The sequence below is a fragment of the Phocoena sinus genome, chromosome 3 (genome assembly GCF_008692025.1).
Source record: "Phocoena sinus isolate mPhoSin1 chromosome 3, mPhoSin1.pri, whole genome shotgun sequence".
Classification (NCBI taxonomy): Eukaryota; Metazoa; Chordata; class Mammalia; order Artiodactyla; family Phocoenidae; genus Phocoena; species Phocoena sinus.
The window spans coordinates 63,350,773-63,365,562 of NC_045765.1; the positions used below are offsets into that span (position 1 = coordinate 63,350,773).

The window sequence follows — 14,790 nt, forward strand, 5'->3', positions numbered from 1 at the left end:
CAGAAGAAGGTTATCATCAGACCCGAGTGTTCCGTGGCTCCTTAGATACTGTGATCAACTGAGAGGGGCCACGGGCACAGCTGGCTTACTGTCCTAATACCATCTCTGCGTATCCCCATTTTCTTCCAACAGAATACGTCTCCTGAAAATGCCATCTGCATCAAAACTAAGGCAAGTTACAAAGTTGTTGGATTAGGTTAGGTTGCCTCTGAACATAGTATTTTAAGTCTCCAGCTACCGAAATGTTGCTATGCTCTTGATAAATCCTAAAAACTTATCCAGATAGACACAGGTGACAGCTCCTCAGGATTAGAACATGATTTTCTACAAAGCCACAGAAGTGGAGAGTTCATACATTAATTTTAGAAGCCAGTATATATTGTTTTACTGCCCTCTAGCTTTTATTGCCACAGATTAGAATCCCAAAAGCCTGTTGTTTTTATTGCCACAGATTAGAATCCCAAAAGCCTGTTGTTTTCCCTTGAAGTTATGTTTATCCTCAGAGTTGAACAGTGACTCTGGACTATCTCCAGGTTTGCTGGTTTTCCCTTCTAGTGTTCTGTATGGCATATGGAAGACCCTCTCTATCTGAACACGGGTTTTACTATAGCTTAGTAAAGTTTTCTTGTATTATTTCTTTGATATTGCTCCTTGTGTTCTTTTTTGCTATTTCCATAGCTTCTGTTATGTGGACACCTGAATGTGTGTTTGTGTGTCTAAGGGAGGTCGGGGAGAGGAGGGACGGAGGGAGGGAGAGCGTGTGTGTGTCTGTGTGTATGCATGTGTGTGTGTATAATCTTCCTAGTTTCTTCCATTATTTGTTTCCTCTTTATAGTTTCACTGTATTAGAAAATAATGCCACTTGATCCTCTTTAGGAATCCACAACTGTTTTCGTACAGTCCAGAGAGAAAAAAAAATTTTTTTAATGATTTAAATTTATTTATTTATTTATGGCTGTGTTGGGTCTTCGTTTCTGTGCGAGGGCCTTCACCAGCTGTGGCAAGCGGGGTCCACTCTTCATCGCAGTGCACGGTCCTCTCACTATCGCGGCCTCTCTCGTTGCGGAGCACAGGCTCCAGACGCGCAGGCTCAGTAATTGTGGCTCACGGGCCCAGTTGCTCCGCGGCATGTGGGATCTTCCCAGACCAGGGCTCGAACCCGTGTGCCCTGCATTGGCAGGCAGATTCTCAACAACTGTGCCACCAGGGAAGCCCCAGAGAGGAAATATTTTAAGCCTGCAGGCCATACAGTCTCTGTCAAAGCTCTGGCTCTGTGATCACAGTGTGTAAGCAGCCACAGACAATGTGAGAACAAATGAGTATAGCTGTGTTCCAGTAAACATTTATGCACGAAAAAGGGTGGCAGGTGACATAATGGCCCATAAGTTCTGGCTTGCTGACCCCAGCTCTAGATCAGTAATTTTTTTTCAGTGGTAGATACATTATTATTTTTCTCCAATTATGATTATGTTTTGGAAGCTCTTTGCTACGCAATATTTTTAATCTCTTTGAGAATTTGTATTACATGTTTTCCTTTTTTCCTATCAAAGACGCCTGACTGAACTAATTATAGGCTGTAACACCCCGGAGTAAAATATTCATTCCTGTACTCCTCCAAATTTAGTTACTTCAGGCCCCTTTCTGAAGGGTTAAGAAATTCAATCGGTCCTTTGGGGCAGTGTCCCATAGGGTTGTATAAAAATTTCAGGTTAAAATGGTGTCAGTAAGCCAAGGAAGGGTCTAGATCCCTTGTCTATGCTCTTCAATTTTCTGTTTCTTAGCACAACACGCCAATTTCCTGCTCTCTTTTCCTTACATGGTGCTACTTAAGGAGGCTCACACAGATTCCCTGCCCCTAACCACAGACTTGTCACCCGCAGCCATCCTTTGATGTGGGAGGCCAAGTGCCACCAATGCAGGATAGTCTCTTCCACCCTGTTTCCCATTTTTTTCTACAGACTCTTGAGTTTGTCTATTTCTACCCACCCCATTCAACATACTTCCCCTTCATACTATTCTCTTCTGAGATGATACAGCACAAATCCCTAAATAAGCCTTGAGAAGCAATGCTACCTTCTCTTTTCTAGGATTAAGGCAGGGAAAAGACGATGTTAACAGTAGTTTTGTGTCTGTTTTCTTCTTGGTAACATACTGTTACATTACCATTAAATTTGTCTTGTTAGAAAACTATGTTTCTCAAAGCACATCCAAGTGCATCTTCACCAGCAGAGGACATGAGTTTTCTTGATACCTGAGTAGGACAAATTGTTGGGGTTTCTTCCACAGTACGCCCCCTGACGTACTGAAGGAGAAGGAGGCTTCCAGGGTCTCGGCACACCCCAGACTGAGCAGAAAAGGCTAGACGTCTATAGATGAAGACAAAGGATGGAGGTTATGTTCCATGGGCTCATGGCGTCTGCCAGACTGAAGACTTCCCCGAAGGCCTTGTGAGGCTAGCCTGCAGGGGCAACAGCTCCCAAGGTACAGATGGTGCCACCTGGCTCAGCCAGAGGGTCCGCTGAAGCAGGTGATGGGCTGGCCTATTTCAGAGAATAAGATCTACTTCCAGATCGTCCCTTGCCCTGTGAACACATAGGACTTCTAACAGTTCTGAATCCACATCATTTCCTCTGGAAGGGTGTGTCTGGGGCTGAGCGGATGGCTACACCTGGCCCATGAATCCACATTAAGGGATTTATTCTAACAGTCGAATTATTGCAAGAAGATGCTGGGAGAGAGGAGTCACCATGGAGCACTCAGGCCACCAGCCATCTCACCCAGAAATGTTTCTTGAAAGATTAATGAATGGATGTGCTTCTAGGTCGATATGCTTCTGAAAGAGGCATATTAATATACACTTATGGGCTTCCCTGGTGGCGCAGTGGTTGAGAGTCCGCCTGCTGATGCAGGGGACGCGGGTTCGTGCCCCGGTCCGGGAGGATCCCACATGCCGCGGAGCGGCTGGGCCCGTGACCCATGGCCGCTGGGCCTGCGCGTCCGGAGCCTGTGCTCCGCAACGGGAGAGGCCACAACCGTGAGAGGCCCGCGTACCACAAAAAAAAAAAAAAAAAAAAAATATACACTTATAAGCATAATATGACACTCTGAATAATGAGGGAGGATGTTCAAAAGGAGACAACTAAACTGGTTCAAAAGAGACTACTCTTGGGGCTTCCCTGGTGGCACAGTGGTTGAGAGTCCGCCTGCCGATGCAGGGGACATGGGTTCGTGCCCCGGTCCGGGAAGATCCCACATGCCGCGGAGCGGCTGGGCCCGTGAGCCATGGCCGCTGAGCCTGCGTGTCAGGAGCCTGTGCTCCACAACGGGAGAGGCCACAACAGTGAGAGGCCCACATACCACAAAAAAAAAAAAAGAGACTGCTCTCACAGTGAAAAGCAAAGGACAGGAAGACACCGACTTCCTTCTGTCACAGCAATTATGTTAGGTAATTAATTTATAATCTGAAAATAATGACTACTTTTCAACTTTAACTTTACTGAGTTGGGAATGAGACTTTTCCTTTAGTACTGAAAGGGTTCTTCATGCCATCTACTCTAACCTGGATTGTAGGGTTAGAAGTAGAAGTTTTCTGTCTTTCCTTCTTTAAGGCTAGAAGGAGCACAACGTTTAAAGCAGGGGGATAACATGATCAAAATGGTTTTAAAAGGCATAATAGCTACAGATGGAAAGCAGGTTGGAGGGGTCCAAAAGAAAAATTATTAGAGTAATGTTGGTGAAAGGAGATTACTTGCATTCAACTAACAGCAGCATAAATGGAACATGTATAGATTCAAGCTGTGTTCAGTGGGTAAAATCAAAAGCATCTGGTTGTTGAATGGATTTGAGAATTGAGAGGTAACAGTTAAGAAAGATGAACAGATTTCAGATCTGAATAGAGTGTACTCGATATAATGGATTAGATAATACTGGAAGAGGGTCAGTCTTTAGGAAGGAGATGAAAGATTCTGTTTAAGACACACCGAATTTGAGACATCTATGAGACATTCAAGTGAGGTTATCAAGAGGGCAAGTTGAATACACAGATATAGGATTCTGAAAAGGGCTAAACTAGAGATAGGAAATTGAGAGTCACCAGAATAAAGCTGTCCAAGTTAATGAGACTTCCTAGGAAGAAAAGTGCACAGAGGAACTCTATATAAGGTTGGTCAGGAAAATAAGCCATTAAAGGAGGCCAAAAAGGAACAGCCTAAAAGTTAAGAGGAAAGTCAGATGTGACTTCTTCAAAGTGTGAAGGAGGGGTTAGGCAATACTCTGCAAGCTGGTGGGAGGTCGGGTGAAGAGAATCTGCAAGCTGGTGGGAGGTCGGGTGAAGAGAAACATGTTTCCTGGATTCAGCAACATGAAGTGAGCACCTTGGTGATGCTGTGCCAGCACAGTGACAGGAGCTCCAGACATCAGCGGGGGAGTGAGGGGCATCCAGGAGGCGGGGAAATGGAGAACTCCAACACAGACAAGTGGACAAAGTCTGGCCTCTGAACAGGAGAAGACAGACAGCTGTAGCTCAAGGGAGAAGAGGTAATGAGGGCAGATTGAATTTTTTCCCTTAAATATGAGAAAGACTTGACTATGCTTAATTTCTGATGAGGCAAATCAGAAAAGACAGAGACAGAAGGTAAAGAAAAATAAAGATTATCAATATTACAAGCCTTCCAGAGAAGGTAGGAGGGATAGGATCCAGACACAGGCTGAGGTGTTCTTTAGACTTCTGTTATAACTTTCTTAATCAAAAACCTGGATTCTAAGTATAATTAAATATTTTAAGATACAAAAACATAATATTTTTCAGACACAAGGTAGACATTTAAAGAACAGCCCACTTTTCTGGTGTGCTATATTGAGAGCACAGGGTACAGACGAGATTTAAATCGTGGGCAAACAAGGGGAATTCCAGAGTCAGGCCTCTGCAGAGAAAAACAGGAAACGGTGCACTCCACTCTGATACGTATTAACTGCTGTCAGTAGCACAGTCACAGTTTTTCCTGGAAACATACTTTATTCTTCTTGATTCCTTATAGGGAACTTTACTAAAACTGTCGACCATCTGAATAATTCTTGCCATCCTTAAAATATTAACTGTTATTCTGCATAAGGCCAAAGACTAGAGGTACACAAAAACGAGTAGTTGTATTACAGTGAAGGGGATTAGGGAAAATGCCTCATCCCATTTAATGTATGTCAATTATGCCTCACTGAAGCTGTTTAAATCTTAGAGTTACATACTAAAAACTTGTTCAATGAAATGTGATATCCAGAATTTGCTTTTAATTATCCAGTGGAGGGGGGCTTAATAGGTGAAACAAGATGGTCCCCCCATCAATAACTACTGAAGCTGGGGACTACACACACGGGCAGGTGGCAGGCCGAGGTGTAAGGGGGTCCTCTTCTTTCCCTAATAAGTTTTTAAAAATAAGTTTTTTAAAAGATATGCTAATTCATTTATTTTCCTCCTAGTCTTACAACTTTACATAAAAACTTATGCACTGTGTACTAGTAAAAATGCTGTGACACAAGTACGAATAAACATTTACTTTCATGTCTGATTTCCATCAGAACGTAATCTTGTCCTCATTCTTTCAGATGCTTTACAATTCTAAAATTCTCTAGCCACTTCCTGTCTTCCTCCCCAAACTATAGAAGATATATGTGAAGTTTTTCAGAAATACACTGCAGAGCTACCTCATCAATATAAGGCTAGCTACAGTATCCATTTAGTTTAACACTGCTCTTTATATGCTTCATTCATACACTCCCATCACATGTTCCTTCTTTGAAAATAAAAATTACTTGGCAAATATTTATTTTAAAAATCTGGAATGTAAAATTTACAGAAAGGATTATTCTGAGATTATTCTTCCAAAAGACCCCTCTTCTCTGGTTTCACACTCATATCTGGCTACCACCTCCATCCCTCTGCTTCTGTGTATATCGTGTATGGTGGTCTTCTCCAATACATCCTAGGTCCCCTTTCTTTCCTCTCCCATGTCTTCTCCTTATTAACTCTATGCTGATGACTAGTAAGTCTATTTTCTTTTTTCTGGGCATTAGGCTACACATCCAAGTGCTTACCGGACATGTCCATGTGAATGTTGAGAAGATACTCAAATTTCCTATGTCCACAACTGAACATATATAATCTTATTTCTGTAATCTGTTCTCTCTCTTCGTGCCCCAGTTTGGTGAACAACACTTCCACCAGTACTTCAAGCCAGGTGTGAAGACTGTCCCTCACTCCTCCTCCTTCCTCATACTATCACATCACATCAGCATCACATCCTGTGGATTCTACCCTTTCACTCTCTCCATCCCCATGTCATTGCCACAGCCTTACTTGCAGTCCATACCGCCTTCCACCTACATCACTATAGTAGCCTCCGAACTAATTTGCTTCAAACTTTACAACATTCCTTCCCCTCCCAATATTCTTTGCGCTGGATTTAGATAGACCTTTCTAAAGTACAAAACTGATGCTACTCACCACTTTAAAATCCCTCAACGGCTTTCCAAAACTTGCAGGCTAAATTCAAAATCCCAAAGCCTATGAAATCCTGTTTCTCTCTCTAGCTTTTTTTTTTTTTTTTGCGGTACGCAGGCCTCTCACTGTTGTGGCCTCTCCCGTTGCGGAGCACAGGCTCCAGACGCACAGGCTCAGCGGCCATGGCTCACGGGCCCAGCCGCTCCGCGGCATGTGGGATCCTCCCGGACCGGAGCACAAACCCGTGTCCCCTGCATCGGCAGGCAGACTCTCAACCACTGCACCACCAGGGAAGCCCTAGCCTCCTCTTTTAATACTTTCTTGCATTCTAAGCTTTCACCTGCTACTTGAAATTCCCTAAATATGCTATGATCTCGCTCTCTCTCACTTCTCTGCCCTTGACCTGAAAGGATCCTTCCTACTGCTCCTTGACTAATTCAGGCCTCATACCCTCTGCTCTGAGGTTAGATGCTCCTCCTCTCTGCTCCCAGAGAACCTTGTGTTTACCTCCACCAAAGTAAAATTTACATCTCGCACCAAACTGAAACTGTCCACTGGATGGTACATGTGCTCCTATATGGAGAGGGCATATAAAATGTTAGCTCACAAGGACCAGCGCCATACAGAGCACAAAGCAATTCATCAACACACGTTTTTTAAATGAATACTTTTATGAATATATAAACATTACAGTCACATTGTTTTTAAGGCTTAACGTTTTAAACATTTTTTGTAGCAATATAAATGTTCCATCTCCCTCACATTTCTACAATATTGATCAAATATAGCTTCTAGGAAAACAGTGATTACTCAATCACTTAAAAGTTGAAACTTCCTCTAAGACTTTCTCTGGGCAGCTTCGTGTGCAAACACATGCCACCGAGGAGCAATTTAAGGCCAGATCCCAGAGGGTAACAGGAGGCCCAAGGTAAAAGCACAGGTGGAACAACCTCAGGTCCTTCTAGAAATGGAGATAAAAGGTAAATAAAGAACAAAATGGTCTGCCATCTGGAGCAGGGGAAAAAAGCTAGGGCTTTCGGGCTACAAGACAGCAATCACTTATGCCAATGTGGACTAAATATTTGAAAGGTTGAAAGAGAGTGATATACTACTGACTTAACTTTGCGACCTGGAGAGAGAAAGCTGAGAGAGTATAACCACATCCCCTACCTATGAATATATCAAATAAACCCACGATTCCCAGACTGTGTCAAGTAGCTGGCAAACATCAAGGGACCCCATGTGGTATTTTCAATTTGAGGGAAACACAATGATACTCAACATGAAGCAGCCTGGGACCTGGGCCCCTTTGCTGCAGTGCTGGCACCTGGACACACCTCTCCTCAAGCAACAGAATACAAAGAAACTGTAGGGGACTAAAAATAACTGCCTGCATGCCCAGTTGGGGCAAATTCCGAACAGAAGATAAAAAGAGACCAAAACACCCAACTGCCACCACTTTTGAAGAGCCCAGAGCAAAAGCAGGGGGTCAGGACTTCCCTGGTGGCACAGCCTGCCAATGCAGGGGACACGGGTTTGATCCCTGGTCCAGGAAGATCCCACATGCTGCAGAGCAACTAAGCCCGTGCGCCACAACTCCTGAGCCTGTGCTCTAGAGCCCATGAGCCACGACTGCTGAGGCCCACTCGCCTGGAGCCCATGCTCTGCAACGGGAGAGGCCACCACAATGAGAAGCCCACGCACCGCAATGAATAGTAGCCCCCACTCGCCACAACTAGAGAAAGCCCGTGTGCAGAAACACAGACCCAATGCAGCCATACATACATACATAAGTTAATTAATTTATAAAAAAGCAGGGGGTCGGGAGCAAAAGCAGGGCACTGCGCATGCCCCCTGCACACACCACCACAAAGGGGTGGGCAAACCACCTAAGCCAGCCCTCTAGCCCGACTCCTACCTTCATCCCATATAAGGAACAAGCCTGCCCTGCCTCAGGGAGTGAGCAAGCAAGGGTACCTGTTGTTTGTTCCCCCTCACCTCCCCACTATAGCAGGGGTTCCAATAAAGCCTTGCCTGAATTTCTTGTCTGGCTTCTGGTCAACTTCTATTGATTAAGAAGGCCAAGAACCCTGGTCGGTAACAAACATACGTACAATACTGTGTGAACTAACTCAAGATAATTCAAAATTTCAAACTTAGAGAACACACTCTTTTCAACAACACATCTTTGCAAAGCACAGTTTTTCAGTGCCTGCTGTGTAAAAAGCCCAAGTATTGTACAAAAGTCAGTACAGAACTGGAAAAGAGGCTGGTGGTGCTCAGTCTGATCCTACAGTTTGAGGAGTTGTATAAAGCCTAATAGGCACACATATCCCATAGGTAATCAAGGTTATTTGGGAAAGAAAGAAAAATTTATTTTTTCTTTCTATATATGTGTATTATTTTTTCAAATGGTGACTCAGTTTTTAGAACATAAGTGCTAAGTTGTTTAGATCAAACTAGTTAATAAATAAATCCATAAAGCATTTCTCTTGGCCTGGGAACACCATGAAAAAAATTACTGAAGTGCTAAGGGCAACAAACACAGAAGTTTGGGAGCCTCTGAAATAAGCTAACTTTTTGAAATATTGAGAGTATAACTAGGCACTGGGCATTTCTTAAAAAAACAGTAACTTTTTATACTATTCTACTGACAGTGTTCCCCTAAGTACATGAGCTGCTTTCAAACTGCATCCTATTATCCATCCAGTTCATACAACAGTGGGGAAAAAATGACTAACAAAAGCTAAAATAACATAAAAATAGACTTGATTTTTTTTATAGTAAAGGAAAAGGATTTTCCTAGTGAGTCTTACACAAAAAATGAAAGCAATAGTTACGGCTGCAATGTCAACAAACTACGTGAAATGCCCTCACCCAAACCCATTCCCACGTGGCACTGCCTATTCATCCCTTAAGACTCAGCTCAAACATAACCTTCTGAGTTGAGGCTGCTGGGTATTCCTTGGTTTAAGTATTTAGAGCACAAGGCTCATTATTTCAATTATAACACTTAAAAATACTGTATTATAATTTATCTGCCCACAGTTTGATTTTCCTACCGTGCTAAGAGTTCTTCTATGACCACAGCTGTGCCTGATACACTGGAAAATAAATGGCTGCTGAATGAATAAAAGGATTTTAAAGAAACAATGTCAGCTCAGTTCTCTAAAAACTGTTTGTCTTATCCAATATTATGACCAAATATTTCTCAAGGACCTATTACATATGAAGATGTAAAAAAAAAAAAATATATATATATATATATAGTCAGTTCTAGTGGATTTCATAGTTCTGCAAAAAAAAAAATTACTTACCTGTTTTATTTTTCTGCTTTACAGTAATGCTATCTACCATAGAGTAGTTCTACTGTCATCACTGTTCTAGCTTTTATACGGGGTGACACCTCAAGAGCAAGCTTTACTGTGTATCAGAATCACTGCAGGGGTTTGTTAGAACACAGGCTGCTGACCTTGCAGAATTTCAAATCCACCAGGTTTGGGGCAGGTCCAGGAACGTTCATGGCTAACAGGACACCAGCTCAATGGTTTAGAAACACTGGTGCTGAAGATTTACAGCTAAATATTTTAAAACAATGCGTAATTCTTAAGAGTCTTACTACATGCCAGGCATATTTCCAATCACTTTAAATACAGGAACGCATTTGATAATACCTTGAAAAGCAGTGTGTGATATTTTAATATTCCCTTCAAATCCAAGAAACTCTGGCAAACTCTCACTTGGAATCTCTTGACTATTGCTCACGTTCCTACCTTATGTTCACATTTGTTAATCTCTTGAACTCCCTGAATAATATTTTACAATTTTTGTGTGTGTTTTTAAATTATTTAGAGAGCCATTAGGCTGAATGGTTTTTCTCATTAAGAACAAACAACTCTACAAACAAGCCACCAAAGAATGTTTTTTAATCAACAGTGTTCATCAAAAAGAAGAGCCTATTCACTGTAGCAAACAAAGAAATACTTCTCAACCAGCTATCACCCCAGAGCTCGGTGCACAGACAGTAGTCAGACATGCCTATCTCCCCTAGTCTTTCCCTGGAAGAGGTCTATTTGCATATTTTAAAAGCTACTACCTGAGGGTCAAGCTTCTAATTTAGCACACACACAGAGATAGACTAAGATACTGCCCAGAAAGGAGGCCACTGGGCACCATCTCCACGTTTTTCCTCTTGCCCATTCCAGGTTACCCAGAGTACTGCTTTTGCAGCTGCCTCCCAGGGGTGACACTTTTTGATTGCCTGGCTTTGGTGGCCAGCAGGGCTTCAGGTCACAGGTCCCACAGCACAAAAATAATCAACCAGTTCTTAACTAGCTATCCCCCCAACGGCTCAGTGCAGAGGGATCAGACAGAAATACCTAGCTCCCAGAATTTCCGTGAAAGGGGTCTACTTGTATAGTTTGAAAGATGCTGCCTGAGGGTCTGACTTCCAGTCAGCCGGCATCTAGGTGCTGACTGAGATCCTCCCCTTTGGACACTGATAGGTTTAGGCACACCCTCAACGACAAAGAGGTGGCTTTGGACAATCACAAGGTCTGAGAGACAACCAAGACCTTGGGCCAGGCTGAATGATAAGGTTCAACTCCTACACATGACCAGTACGTCACACCTGGCAGAGGTGGCTGTTTTATATAATGCACAGAAACCAGCACAGAGAGCCCAGGAAAATGAAGAAACAGAGGAACATGTTCCAAACAAAAGAACAAAATAAAACTCCAAAAATAGACCTTAATAAAATGGAGGACAGATCATATGTTAAGCTACAGTTTAAGTCTTAATAAATTTAAAAAGACTGAGGTCATATCAAGCATCTTTTCTGACCACAACAGTATGAAATGAGAAATCAATTACAAGAAAAAAAAGTGGAAAACTCACTTTAAAAACATACTACTAAATAACCAATAGGTAACAGAAGAAATTACAAGGGAAATCAAAAAACATTTTGAGAAAAGTAAAAATGGATATATTACATACCAATCTTATGGGATGCAGCAAAGGCAGTACTAAGAGGGAAGTTCATAGCAATAACCAACTATGTTAACAACAACAAAGAGCTCAAATAAATAATGTAACTTTGTACCTCAAGGAATTAGAAAAAGAGCAAACTAAACCCAAAGTTAGTAGAAGGAAGAAAATAACAAAGATCCAAGTGGAAATAAATGAAAAACAAACTAAAAGACAATAGAAAAGATTAACAAAACAGAGAACTACTTTTTTAAAAGATAAAATAGAAAAACCTTTAGACTTACAAAAAAAAGAGAATTCAAATTAAATTAGAAAAGAGGAGACATTACAACTGATGCTACAGAAATACAAAGAATCATAAAGACTACTATGAACAATTACATGCCAAAAAACTGGACAACCTAGAAGAAACAGATAACTTCCTAGAAACATACAAACCTACCAAGACTAAACCATGAAGAAACAGAAAATCTAAACAGACCAATAACAAGTAAGGAGACTGAATCAGTGATCAAAAACCTCTCAACAAACTATAGGACCACATGGCTTCACTGGTGAATTCTACCAAACATTTAAGAAGAATTAATACCAATCCTTCTCACATTCTTCCAAAACAATCAGAGAGTACACTTCCAAATTCATTTTACGAGGCCAGCATAACCCTGATACCAGAACCATACAAGGTCAGTAAAGAAATTACAGGCCAATAATCCTGATGAACAAAGATGCAAAAATTCTCAAGAAAATCTTAAGAAATTGAATTCAACAGCACAATGAAAGGATCATACACCATGATCAAGTGGGATTTATTACAGAGATAGAAGGATGGTATACCACATTAACAAAATGAAGGATAAAAGTCACATGATCTCAAAGAAGCAGAAAGAGCATTTGGCAAAATTCAACATCCTCAATAAAGTGGGTATAGGGAGATCATACCTCAACATAAAAAAGACTGCACAGATATGTCTCATTTCATTGCACTTTGCTTTATTGTACCCCACAGATACTGCGTTTTTTTACAAATTGAAGGTTTGTGGCAACTGTGCATTGAGCAAATCCACTGGCACCATTTTGCCAACAATATTTGCTCACTTTGTGTTTCTGTATCATATTTTGGTAATTCTCACAATATTTCATTTTTTCACTATTATCATACTTGTTATGGTGATCTTTGATATGACTATTGCAAAAACATCATGACTTGCTGAAGGCTCAGATGATGGCTAGCATTTTTTATCAGTAAAACATTTTTTAATTAAGATACGTATTTTTCCTTAGACATAATGCTATCGCACACTTAACAGACTACAGTATAATATTAATATACTTTTATATATATTGGGAAACCATAAAATTCACTTGACTCTCTACTGCAATATTTGCTTTAGTGTGGTGGTCTGTAACTTGACCCACAATATCTCCAAGGTATGCCTGTATATAACAAGTCCACAGCTAACATGAACTCAATTGTGATAAGCTGAAAGCTTTTCCCCTAAGATCAGAAACAAGACAAACATGGCCACTCTCACCACTTTTTTTCCATATATTGAAAATCCTAGCCAGAGCAATCAGGCAATAAAAAAAAAAAAAAAAAAAAAGGCATCCAAACTGGAAAGGAAAAAGTAAAATGGTCTTTATTTGCAGATGACATGATACTACATATAGAAAATCCTAAAGACTCCACCAAAAAACTGTTAGAACTAATAAGCAAATTGAAATTCAAGAATGAAATTGAATGGTGGAATGGAACAATGGAAAAGATAGTCTCTTCAATAAATGGTGTTGGGAAAACTGAATAGCCACATGCAAAAGAATGCAACTGGACCAAAATCTTACACCATACCCCAAAATCAATTCAAAATGGATTAAAGACTTGAATGCAAGACTTGAAGCCATAAAACTCTAGAAGAAAACACAGGGATAAGCTCCTTGATATCACTCTTCGCAATGATTTTTTGGATTTGATACCAAAAGCAAAGGCAAAGCAAAAATCAGTAAGTTGGACTACATGAAATTAAAATTTTTTGCACAGCAAAGAAAACTAATGCAGTGAAAAGGCAACCTACAGCTACAGAATGGGAGAAAATATTTGCAAATAATATATGTGATGAGTTAATATCCAAAACATATAAAGAACTTATACAACTCAGTAGTTAAAAGCAAAAACAAAACGAACCCAGTTAAAAATGGGCACAACTGAATATTTTCCCAAAGATGACATACGGATGACCAACAAGTACATGAAAAGATACTCGATATCACTAATTAGCAGAGAAATGTAAAACAAAACCAAAATGAGATACCACCTCAGACCTGTTAGAATGGCTATTATCAAAAAGACAAAAGATAGCAAATGTTGGTGAGAATTGTGGAGAAAAGGAAACCCTTGTGCACTGCTGGTAGGAATATAAATTGTTGCAGTTTTTATGAAAAACAGTACAGATGTCTCTCAAAAAATTAAAAACAGAACTACCATATGATCTAGCAATTCCTCTTCTGGGTATACAGTCGAAGGAAATGAAATTGCTATCTCAGAGAAACATGCATCTTCCTGTTCTTGCAGCACATTTACGATAGCCAAGACATGGAAACCACCTGAGTGTCCATCAATGGCTGGATAATGAAAATGTGATGTGTGTGTCCACATAACTATATATAGACAAATATATGCTTATACGGATAGATATGTGTGTATCTATATATACACAATGGAATTTTATTCAGCCATAAAAAAAAGATGGAAATACTGCCATCCGTGACAACACTGAGGGCATTATGCTAAGTGAAATAAGTTAGAAAGAGAAGATAAATACTATACCACCTCACTTTTATCTGAAATCTGAAAAAACCTAACTCACAGAAACAGAGAACAGACTAGTGGCAGCCAGAGGCAGGGGGTGAGGCATAGGGGGTGGAGGTGGTAGAAATGGGTAAAGGGGATCAAAAGGTACATACTTCCAATTATACGATAAGTAAGTTCTGGGGATATAAGGTACAGCACGGTGACTACAGTTAGCAATACTGTCGTGTATATTTGATTATTGCCAAGAGTAAATCTTAAAAGTTGTCATGAGAAGAAAAAAATTTTTTAACCATATGAGGTGATAAGTTAACTAAACTTACTGTGGTAAGCATTTCACAGTATATTCATTTATCAGATCATTATGTTGTACTCCTTAAACTAACACAATGCTATATGTTAACTATATCTCAATAAAACTGAGGTGGGAGGGAAAACCTACTCCTACTTATAGAATGGAGGTAGTGAAATAAATTTCAGGTCCATCATTCCCTCATATGATCTACTT

At 40.7% G+C, this 14,790-nt stretch overlaps 1 protein-coding gene across 10 annotated transcripts in view; it reads right to left on the reverse strand.

The window, feature by feature from the left end:
* The window catches only part of CDC42SE2 (CDC42 small effector 2), a 116,190-nt gene that overhangs the window by 22,164 nt on the left and 79,236 nt on the right, over window positions 1-14,790 (reverse strand). The gene's annotated exons all lie outside the window — the stretch shown is intronic.